This window comes from Berghia stephanieae, chromosome 2 (genome assembly GCF_034508935.2).
Source record: "Berghia stephanieae isolate SIO BIC M18660-M18661 chromosome 2, UCSD_Bste_1.3, whole genome shotgun sequence".
Taxonomy (NCBI): Eukaryota; Metazoa; Mollusca; class Gastropoda; order Nudibranchia; family Aeolidiidae; genus Berghia; species Berghia stephanieae.
Window position 1 is genome coordinate 61004123 of NC_088361.1, and position 10000 is coordinate 61014122.

At 37.7% G+C, this 10000-nt stretch overlaps 1 protein-coding gene across 6 annotated transcripts in view; it reads right to left on the reverse strand.

The window, feature by feature from the left end:
• Positions 1–10000, reverse strand: part of LOC144965277 (uncharacterized) — a 105576-nt gene that overhangs the window by 28394 nt on the left and 67182 nt on the right. For 2 of the 6 annotated variants that reach the window (XR_013643987.1, XM_078900451.1), the window contains exon 1: positions 7982–8391. The exons of the other annotated variants lie outside the window; for them this stretch is intronic. The gene's annotated coding sequence lies outside the window, so the exon portion shown is untranslated. Of the gene's footprint in view, positions 1–7981; positions 8392–10000 lie in introns of those variants that run through there. 6 annotated transcript variants of the gene reach the window in all.

Here is a 10000-nt window from a genome sequence, read left to right on the forward strand (position 1 = left end):
CTAACCATCATTATCGAGCACTTTCGTACCTACGAGTACCCACCAACACTCAAATATATTATATATATAAATAATATATATATATATATATATATATATATATATATATATATATATATATATATATATATATATATATATATATATATATATATAAAAGAGGGAGAAAAGAAGAGTGCAGGGTTGCAAACTTTTTAGATAAAATACTGAAATATTATGTGGGCCTAAGATTATTATGTGAAGAGATAATGATGAGGGGCAGGATGATGGTTTGTCTGAAATATTAAAATGCAATCAAAATCGGGAAATAGAAGTCAGAGAACTTTGGATTGAGAACAAAACTCATGAATTTCCCTGATAAATTCAGGAGTGTTGGCAGGTCTGATGGTAGTGGGGAAATCCAGGTGTTCTAAGAAAAATCTGAGTGTCTCCATCTGGAAATAAGCCCGACAGTATTTGATCGGGACGATATTGTATTGCCACCATATCAGATTTATTTGATAGTAGATAATCCACTTACTGCGTGCGTGCACAGTCAGTTCATATCTATCTCTATTCCGACTCAAACTCCATGAGTAATCTCCATTAGACACAACAGACCATTCCGTGACGTCATTCCATCCCTTCTTCTTATCAATGCCATTCAAATACCAGGCACCAAGAAATAACAAATGGAGTGTGTGTGTGTGAGGGTGGGGGGGGGGGGGGGGGGGGGGGGGGCGTCATACAAAGGTAAGAAGACTAACGTGACGTACATTGCTTATTGTTGCGTGAAGGTAGTACGTATTACGGAAGTTGGAAGGTGGGTGGGTTAGAGTAGGTAAGATAATAACATACGGAAATCGAATCACTTAAGATTGGAGGAGGAACAATAAATGGGATTATTTACTGGTGTTTTTGCTGTAATATTATGCTCGCCAATTATATTATTCGATAGAGGAAATAAATGATTCAAGACAGCAAATAGAGAATTACGTCACTGTCATCGGACAGGGAGTAGGGAGTGTGTGTGTGTGTGTGTGAGAGAGAGAGAGAGAGAGAGAGAGAGAGAGAGAGAGAGAGAGAGAGAGAGAGAGAGAGAGAGAACATATTCACCCCCCCCCCCCCCCCCAAGACTTGACACTGTTCATCGTGCCGTTGGCAGCAAATGTGCACTATTCTGCCGTACTCTTAATAAATAAATAAATACAATTTTTTAAAATTTGTCCAGAAAATTCGTCCTTCAAATATCGATCGATAAATTACACTGGTCTATTTAAAAAAATTAATTAAATTCTAAAATAAATAAATAAATAAATAAAATAATAATAATAATAATAATAAAAAAAAATAAATAAAAAACAAACTGGGATCCTGAGCCTAAGGTTTGAGAGTTTTTGATAAGATAAGGGCGCGAGTCCCCGGTTTTAAAGTTCTTAAAAAAATAAAATTAAACAAGATGAGGGTCAGTTTAATCGATCGACATTTGAATGCAGAGTTTTCTGGCCAATTTTTAAAAAATGTCTTATTCAGAACACGGTTGTATATATTCAGGGCGGACTTCTTAAGTATCAAGCTGAGGTAATTCCATCCAGCACGAGAAGGCAAGAATCTTACAGTAAGAATGTATGTAATACGTAATGATAAATCATGATCATAAAAATAGTAACTATCATCATGCATGCAAGCGGAAGGAGGGTACGGGATGGATTGGTAGTAGGCTAGTGTTGGGAGGTTTACACACGACAGCTGGTTCACTCTCTGGAGAACTAGCTAATCTCTAGCAGGACGGAAACTTTTCACCCTGATAGAGCAAGAAAAGGGAAAGAAACAGTAAGGAATCTCGTTATAATTATTTTCTGGTTGAGATAAGAAGTACTCGACAACTCCAACCTGTAATAAAAACGATGTGTGTTTGTGTTAAAAGGAATTATTCAAGTTCACGTCAGATAGCTGAGGCTTGATGAAATATTTGCATCTCCATTCGTTTTGAAATTTAAAATGAGATTCTAAGACTAAAAAAAAACTGTGTGCATAACTTGGCCAAGCATCATCATTTCATTTCAAAGATAAGGGTCAATGAGGTGACAGCTGCTTAAAGAGGCTAATTTGTCCCCCCCCCCCCCCCCCCCCCCCCCCCCCCCCCCCCCCCCCCCCCCCCCCCCCCCCCCCCCCCCCCCCCCCCCCCCCCCCCCCCCCCCCCGCTTCCCTACCCTCCTCCCCACCAACTAAGTAAGTGTGTAACATACACAAACAAACACACACACACACACACACAGAGGGAGAGAGAGAGAGAGAGAGAGAGAGAGAGAGAGAGAGAGAGAGAGAGAGAGAGAGACTTATGGAGATAGACATAGATATAGAAAGAAAGAAAGAAAGATAGACAAATGGAGAGATATACATAAAGAAAGACAGACAGACAGACAGAAAGATAGATAGATAGATAGATAGATAGACAGACAGATACAGATAGATAGATAGATAGACACTAACGCATAATATGATTTATCCTTTACACATGCAATCATAATAGTATGAAGGGAAATAAAAAGAAAACAACAGGTTTATTGTCTTCATTTACATGTGACAACACGGACATCACGTTTATTTCCACGTATCAACAACACCTGTACGACTCGGCTATATATACATCACAAAGCACGAGATACCCTATTTCAATATTCATCAACTTTTCACCAGTTAACTGCCGTAGTATGGAAAAACACGTATTTAAAAAGCTGGCCAGAAAACCTGTCTTTCAAATATCGATCGATTTAAATGACCTTCATCTTGGCAAAAACTCTCAAACCTGGGACTTGCGCGAAGTTTGGGGAGTTTTTGCCAGGATGAGGGTCGTTTAAATCGATCGATATTTATTTAAGGACGATTTTTCTGGCCAAATTTTTAAATACGAGTTTTTCACGGTACGGCAGTTAACTGGTGAACAAAGTACATTAAAATGGAATAAAACACGAATATTTATTATCCCAGCCTTCGGATAGGAATGCCACATAAAAATATAAATGTAAAAAAAAAAAAAATAATAATAATAATTTAAATCCCTTTACCGCTTGACCTCTACATTATAACGGTGAAGAGAATGCCTATATTCAATTGTTGAAAAGAAGGGATTGTAAGTGGACGTTTCGGATGTTCTCTTTGATCATGAATGTGGGAGAAGTTTGAATATATGTAGTAATAAAGACAAATTAATAAAGTAACGACGGCATTTTCCCCCTGAATACTTTCGCTGTCACTAGAAGGTCATTTTTGTTGTTCAATCTTAGAAAGCCAAAGCACCACGTGATTAAAAAAAAAATTTCTTTTGGACAATCACTGAAACTACTTAATGTTTTACCTGTTCTGGCCAAAAGACAGGATTTTCCTAAAGACCCTGACCGCAAAACAAGTCAAAACAAATAATAATAATAAGCCCATTTTTATACCGTATTTCCATGATTTCAGCATGATCATTGCGCTTCACAATGTATTCCCCCTCTCCCAACAGCAAGTCATAATGTGGGATAAAATTCCCAATTCACACGGTCGACTGTTATGCGTCCTTTTGAACTACCAACTATCACTTACGGAATCCATCATTGACTGGCCAGGTTACCATAATAATAATAATAATAATAATAATAATAATAATAATAATAATAATAATAATAATAATAATAATAATAATAATAATAATAATAATAATAATAATAATAATAATGTGTGTGTGTGCGCGCGTGCCTGTGTGTGTGTGTAAAAATAAAACGCATTTTGTGACTAAGTTTTTCCAACACTGATGATGTGTTGACAAATAATTTTGTTTTTAATAAACTCCCACAAGATACACAGCGTTCAACAACAAAGATTCACACAATCAATTATGTCGAGGAGAAAAGGAATAAAAGACAACCACACGCAGTAGTTTACCACCTCATGAATCCCAATGTAACTCGTCAAGCATATGAAAAAGCGAGGAGACACAAACAAATAAAGAAATATATAAATATATTCATGAAAAGAGAATATTAAATACTTAACCGTATAACCCCAGAATTTCACACGGTGGAATGGAATTTAACTTACATGAAAAGAAATTTATTAAAGAGTTCGAAACGATTCAACTAGCTTGTCTCACTATTCATTCCGTTGGATATGTTGACTAAAGGGATTTGTTTCTGTAGGTCAAGCATAAGGGTGGAACACGTGTTGAATTCTCTCTTTTCTTCTTCTTTTAATGTGCTACCAGAGAACTTCTGGTTTTACTGTACTATGGAATTAGAACGTTGGAAAAATAAGGATGAGGATAATTTAAAAGAAAGAAAGAAAGAAAGAAAGTATGAAAGAAAGCAAGCAGACAAGAAAGAAAGGAATATAGAAATCAAGAAAGAAAGCAAAAAATAAAGGGAAAAAAAAAATAAAAGAAGAAGAAGAAGATGATGAAGAAGAAGAAGAAGAAGAAGAAGAAGAAGAAGAAGAAGAAGAAGAAGAAGAAGAAGAAGAAGAAGAAAGAAAGAAGAAGAAGAAGAAGAAGAAGAAGAAGAAGAAGAAGAAGAAGAAGAAGAAGAAGAAGAAGAAGAAGAAGAAGAAGAAGAAGAAGAAAGAAGAAGAAGAAGAAGAAGAAGAAGAAGAAGAAGAAGAAGAAGAAGAAGAAAGAAGAAGAAGAAGAAGAAGAAGAAGAAGAAGAAGAAGAAGAAGAAGAAGAAGAAGAAGAAGAAGAAGGAAGAAGAAGAAGAAGAAGAAGAAGAAGAAGAAGAAGAAGAAGAAGAAGAAGAAGAAGAAGAAGAAGAAGAAGAAGAAGAAGAAGAAGAAGAAGATTGTTTGTTTGTTTTTAAGGGTTTTACGGCGCTTGTAACACATTTAGGTCATATCAGCGCCAGTAAAAAGGAAGAAAATGGGATAGTCAAAAGTTCTAGAATTACAATTAAAGCACCCAAGAAAAGGTAAGACAAAGGGGAATTTGTTCAAATAGGAAACAGATGTAGATTCCAAGAGCACACTATCAAAGTACTTAGTTTGAGATCACCTAAAAGTCTCATCCACACACAAGCCCAGGTCCCAACTAAGAAGAGGGATACACTCAAATGTTTAAAAATCATATATAATATTTAAACAAAACAATACAGTGCATAACAGGGAGATGATTTACAAGGAAAAAAATATCATCTCCCAAAACTCTTAACTATACATTTGACTGTTTCCCTCCCAGCTAGGGTATCCATCCAGGGCCAGGACAAAACCAAGTAATCTCATTCCAAGACAAAGACAGAAAGCATGTTGGAAAACAGACATAGGGGGATAGAAGACACAGTATGTACTAGTGCCGCGCTGAAGACCGGTCTGGACCGGCGGTCCCACGGTCTTTTAGCTGTGAACCGGAGACCGGTCCCATAGGGGAAGACCGGCGGCGGTCCTCACTTCTTATCACCTTTCAACGGTCTTGCGCCATAGCCTACTACTTCCCAGCGATTCGTTGCCTCGGTAGCCTATCTTCCACCAATCACCACCCATCCCACTTAATTAATCGCACCCACCCCCCTTTGCCATACACTAAACGACACAGACGACCATAGAGGCAGACGACCACCTCCCTCCACTCCGCAAACCGCCCTTTCGGGTGTGAGATGGGGGGAACAGGAGGCGCACGCCTTGGACGATTCCATTATACGGGGTAAATTTCAAAATTTACTACACCATAATGATCGCAATGACAATGATCTATGGTGAAGGCATGACCCCTCTTCTCTAATGGGTTATTGTTTGAAATGTATGTGACTACTAAAGATGTGTGTGTGTTTGTGTGTGTGTGTGTGTGTGTGTGTGTGTGTGTCGAACCTAGCAAGTAGCAAATCCGATTTTTTGTTTTCTTTTGTCCATCTCTTGTCACCACTCCTTTCTATCGCAGTGTTGTCATTTAAAATAATACAATAATATTAAAATTTCGTTTGGTGTTTTTACTAATCAAATAATATGAGTTTCATTAGTTTCTTCCTTCCAAAAAATCCAGTTATAACGTCTGAATTTTAAAAAAGTCCAATAGAATATTTGGGGACCCGATAGCTCAGTTGATAGAGCACTCTCTTTATACGCAAAGGGCCAGAGATCGATCCCGGGTGCAGTCGAGTTTTTTCTGAATCCCTGTCTACTCAGCAATGAATGGGTAGCTGAGTTTGTTAGATCTGGCGAAAAGTCACCATCGACCCCTCTTATTACTCATCCACCCCCTCTTATTATAATTTCACGTCTCTCTCTTACTCTTCAATGCTCGCTGCCCTCTAATGTGTGTGTGTGGGGGGGGGGGGGGGGTGGGGGGGGGGTAGGAGTTGCGTGTGTGTATCAACGCCACGAACACCTCGATCAACGCCTTGGGCGATGCCATTATCTCCGTTAATGGGGATAAATTTCAAATTTTATTAAATTATCGAAGTAACAATGAAGTACGGTGAGCAAATAAAGAAGGCATCACCCCTCTTCTCTAATTAGATTACAATTTGAAATGAGTGTGACTACTCCGTGGGTTTTACTCCTGTAGACCACGGTTTTCATCGTGTAGCGGTCTTTAACGGTTCAAGAATGAACGATCCCACGGTCTCAAAGGTCAAACCGGTTCGAATTTCCAACAGTCTCTCAGGAATGTTCAATGTCGAAAAGGACCGGTCCTAGGGCCGGTCCTTGCGGTCTTCATTTCCCAAGGACCGTAGGACCGTGGTCCTTAAGCTTGCCAAGGACCGCCCCGCACTAGTATGTACCTCCCTGCCCACTATGGGAGGTCAGGAACCCCACCCAGAAGAAGAAGAAGAAGAAGAAGAAGAAGAAGAAGAAGAAGAAGAAGAAGAAGAAGAAGAAGAAGAAGAAGAAGAAGAAGAAGAAGAAGGAAGAAGAAGAAGAAGAAGAAGAAGAAGAAGAAGAAGAAGAAGAAGAAGAAGAAGAGAGAAGAAGAGGAAGAGAGAGGAAGAAGAAAGAAAAGAAGAAGAAGAAGAAGAAGAAGAAGAAGAAGAAGAAGAAGAAGAAGAAGAAGAAGAAGAAGAAGAAGAAGAAGAAGAAGAAGAAGAAGAAGAAGAAGAAGAAGAAAAAAAAAAAAAAAGAAAAGAAAAGGTAACCAAGAAAGAGAAATATTTACTAACACGAGTAATATTAACAATTTAAGTATAATTTATTTCACCTTAAACAACGTTTGGGAAATGACCTCAAAGACCAAACAAATGAATAAATGAATGAATAAATAAACAACTAAATAAATAAAAAAATATACAAATCAAGTTATCAGTTATTTCATTGCTTTAACAACTCGGATCAATGATTTAATTACGAGAAAGGCAATCTGTTATCATTTGAAGAGCACAAAAGGAAACAACGGGCGAGTCACCTTCAGATTGTGGATGAGGGTGGGGTACACTTGTATCTATATGTTTAATTTATCTTTCAGAGAATGTCATAATATAATTAGCATTTTTAGATAAAAGAATTTATCTATATTGTAAAATATTAATTAAGAAAAAAAAAGTGTTCATATCTTCGAATTTTGTATTTACATTGGAAAAAGAATTTTTTCAAAAAATTAAAATTAAAATGCGACTCTGCCGTTTTTTACCCTTTTCTCTTTGTTTGAATTCGCACATGCTGCCAATAAAATCAAATGCAAATGGCTTATACTAGGATACAGCACCGTAGGCAAGGCTGACTCAAAGTAAATACCTTCTTAAAAAAACAAAAAACTTTCAATACTCAGTCAAGTGTGTCTAAATCTGACAATGCCATTGAAATAAACATTGCTACTTGCTTCACACAGCACAGCTTTGTATGTCATTTCATGATCATAAACACAGCCCTGTCTAGAACGTTTATCAAAGGTATAGGGACAAATAATAAATAATTAAATAAACAAATAACAAACTAACTAAATATAGAAATCAACAAACAAATGAATAAATAAATAAATAAATAAATAAATAAATAAATAAATAAATAAACAAACAAAACATAAAATGCTATACGCTCAACTCACCTACAGATTGGGAAACGATAACCGAACTGGTTATATGGTTTTTAGATGTAGCTTCTAAATCCAGTATTTAAACTTAAACGATAATCCAGTGAGAAACACGCCACACAAAGACACAAACTAAAATAATTATCCCTTCGCAAACGTGAAATTTTATAATACATTCACTCACGAATATCCATGTAATCCATTCGAGTTTAATTTTCAAAAAGTGTGATCTATCCCATAATATTTGAAACTTGCGTAATGGTGAATTTTCACACTTCGTAATGTCGATTACAATATTATAACATTATAGCAAAAACACACGACAGAGTGGTCTTTGTCTAGCTTCTAACAACAAACCCATTATCCCTCGAATGCACTAGCAGCATAGCGTGGACTTCTCTACGCTGCCGCTGCCGCGCCTGACTGAGTGAAACAAAATGATTGTGGAAATCCCACACCCCTCCTGCATTTCTTATCAATCTGGCATCACCATCATCATCATCATCATCATCATCACCAACGACGCTAAAATAAACGCCAACAGAGAAACGCTACATCCACCCAGCTAGCTCACTGCCTGGAGCGATTCAACTAATATCACGTTTACTTTCACGGGAAAGCAAAGTGTGAACATTAACAGTGAATGCACCCCGACCGACATTGAAAAGCGTGTGAAATCTATTCCATCGACAATAAAGGTGAACCGTAATAGAAAATTTAACAGGTGAAAATAAGATAGCAAAAGAATGAACGACTCTCCGATGGTTATACCATGAAGTGGACGGGAAACATTCTGAGGGGTCTGAAGTCAACCATTCAGATTTGTTAGGGGGGGGGGGGGGGGGGGGGGGGGGGGGGAGAAAAAAAAAAGGATTCTTTCAAAATATCACAGTGGGATTTCTAAAGCAAATGTGAGCTGAGAAAATGGTTGGCCTGATTGTGATATGCAGGGACCTGATGAGGCTTTCGCGCGTTTTTAGCGGCGTGCGGTGTTAATTATTTACTTATTCTTGTTAACATTCCAACATAATATCGCTACAGAGGGTAAATAAAACAAAAAATAAATAATTAAATGATTTATTAACGCATATTCAAAATGATATTACCATACAATGAGAGCGTGTTGTATGACACCAAGGAGCCGTTCGACTCCTCGGACAGATCGTGATGAAAACTAACTAGGGCTATCTACTACACATGAATCGAACCCCAGGACCATTCATACGGTCAAAGCGAGCTGGAAGTGTTTTCAAAAACACATCAGGTAGCATTCATGGAAAGTATATTATTACTAATGATCAAAACAGAGGGATCGGGCCCACTTCTTCACAGACAAAGACGAAAAATAATTAGCGCAGAAAAGACAAAAATAAGCAATCGAAAGCAATCCAAAAACACTTGACAGATAAGGGGGATTAACCTTGCGACCCTTTCCTGACCACTAGCCATGGTGACCTACCTTCGTAATACACTAGTTGTTTCAACATCAATACACACACACACACGCAGAGAGAGAGAGAGAGAGAGAGAGAGAGAGAGAGAGAGAGAGAGAGAGAGAGAGAGAGAGAGAGAGAGAGAGAGAGAGAGAGAGAGTTGCACTGAATTTGGCACTTCTGCACCGCCTTTATTTATTTATTCAGTAGTAGTAAGCACGTGTAGTAAAATACTCATCGCAACAACTCATGATGGCTTATTCACATACACGCAATTATAAGGCATTGGAGTAATCCTATTACGTGCGATATTATAGATCTCTTTGGTGTAGAACCAAGTATTCATTCATGTTTCGTATTCAAGAACTGCTGGCTTTTAAAAAAAATCCTCTTGACCGTTAGACTATCTTTGTCCCATCATCCTTTATGTACCTTCAGGACCAGACCTTCACTCTTAAAAAAAAGTTGAAGAAGAAGAAGAAGAAGAAGAAGAAGAAGAAGAAGAAGAAGAAGAAGAAGAAGAAGAAGAAGAAGAAGAAGAAGAAGAAGAAGAAGGAGGAGGAGGAGGAGGAGGAGGAGGAGGAGGAGGAGGAGGAGGAGG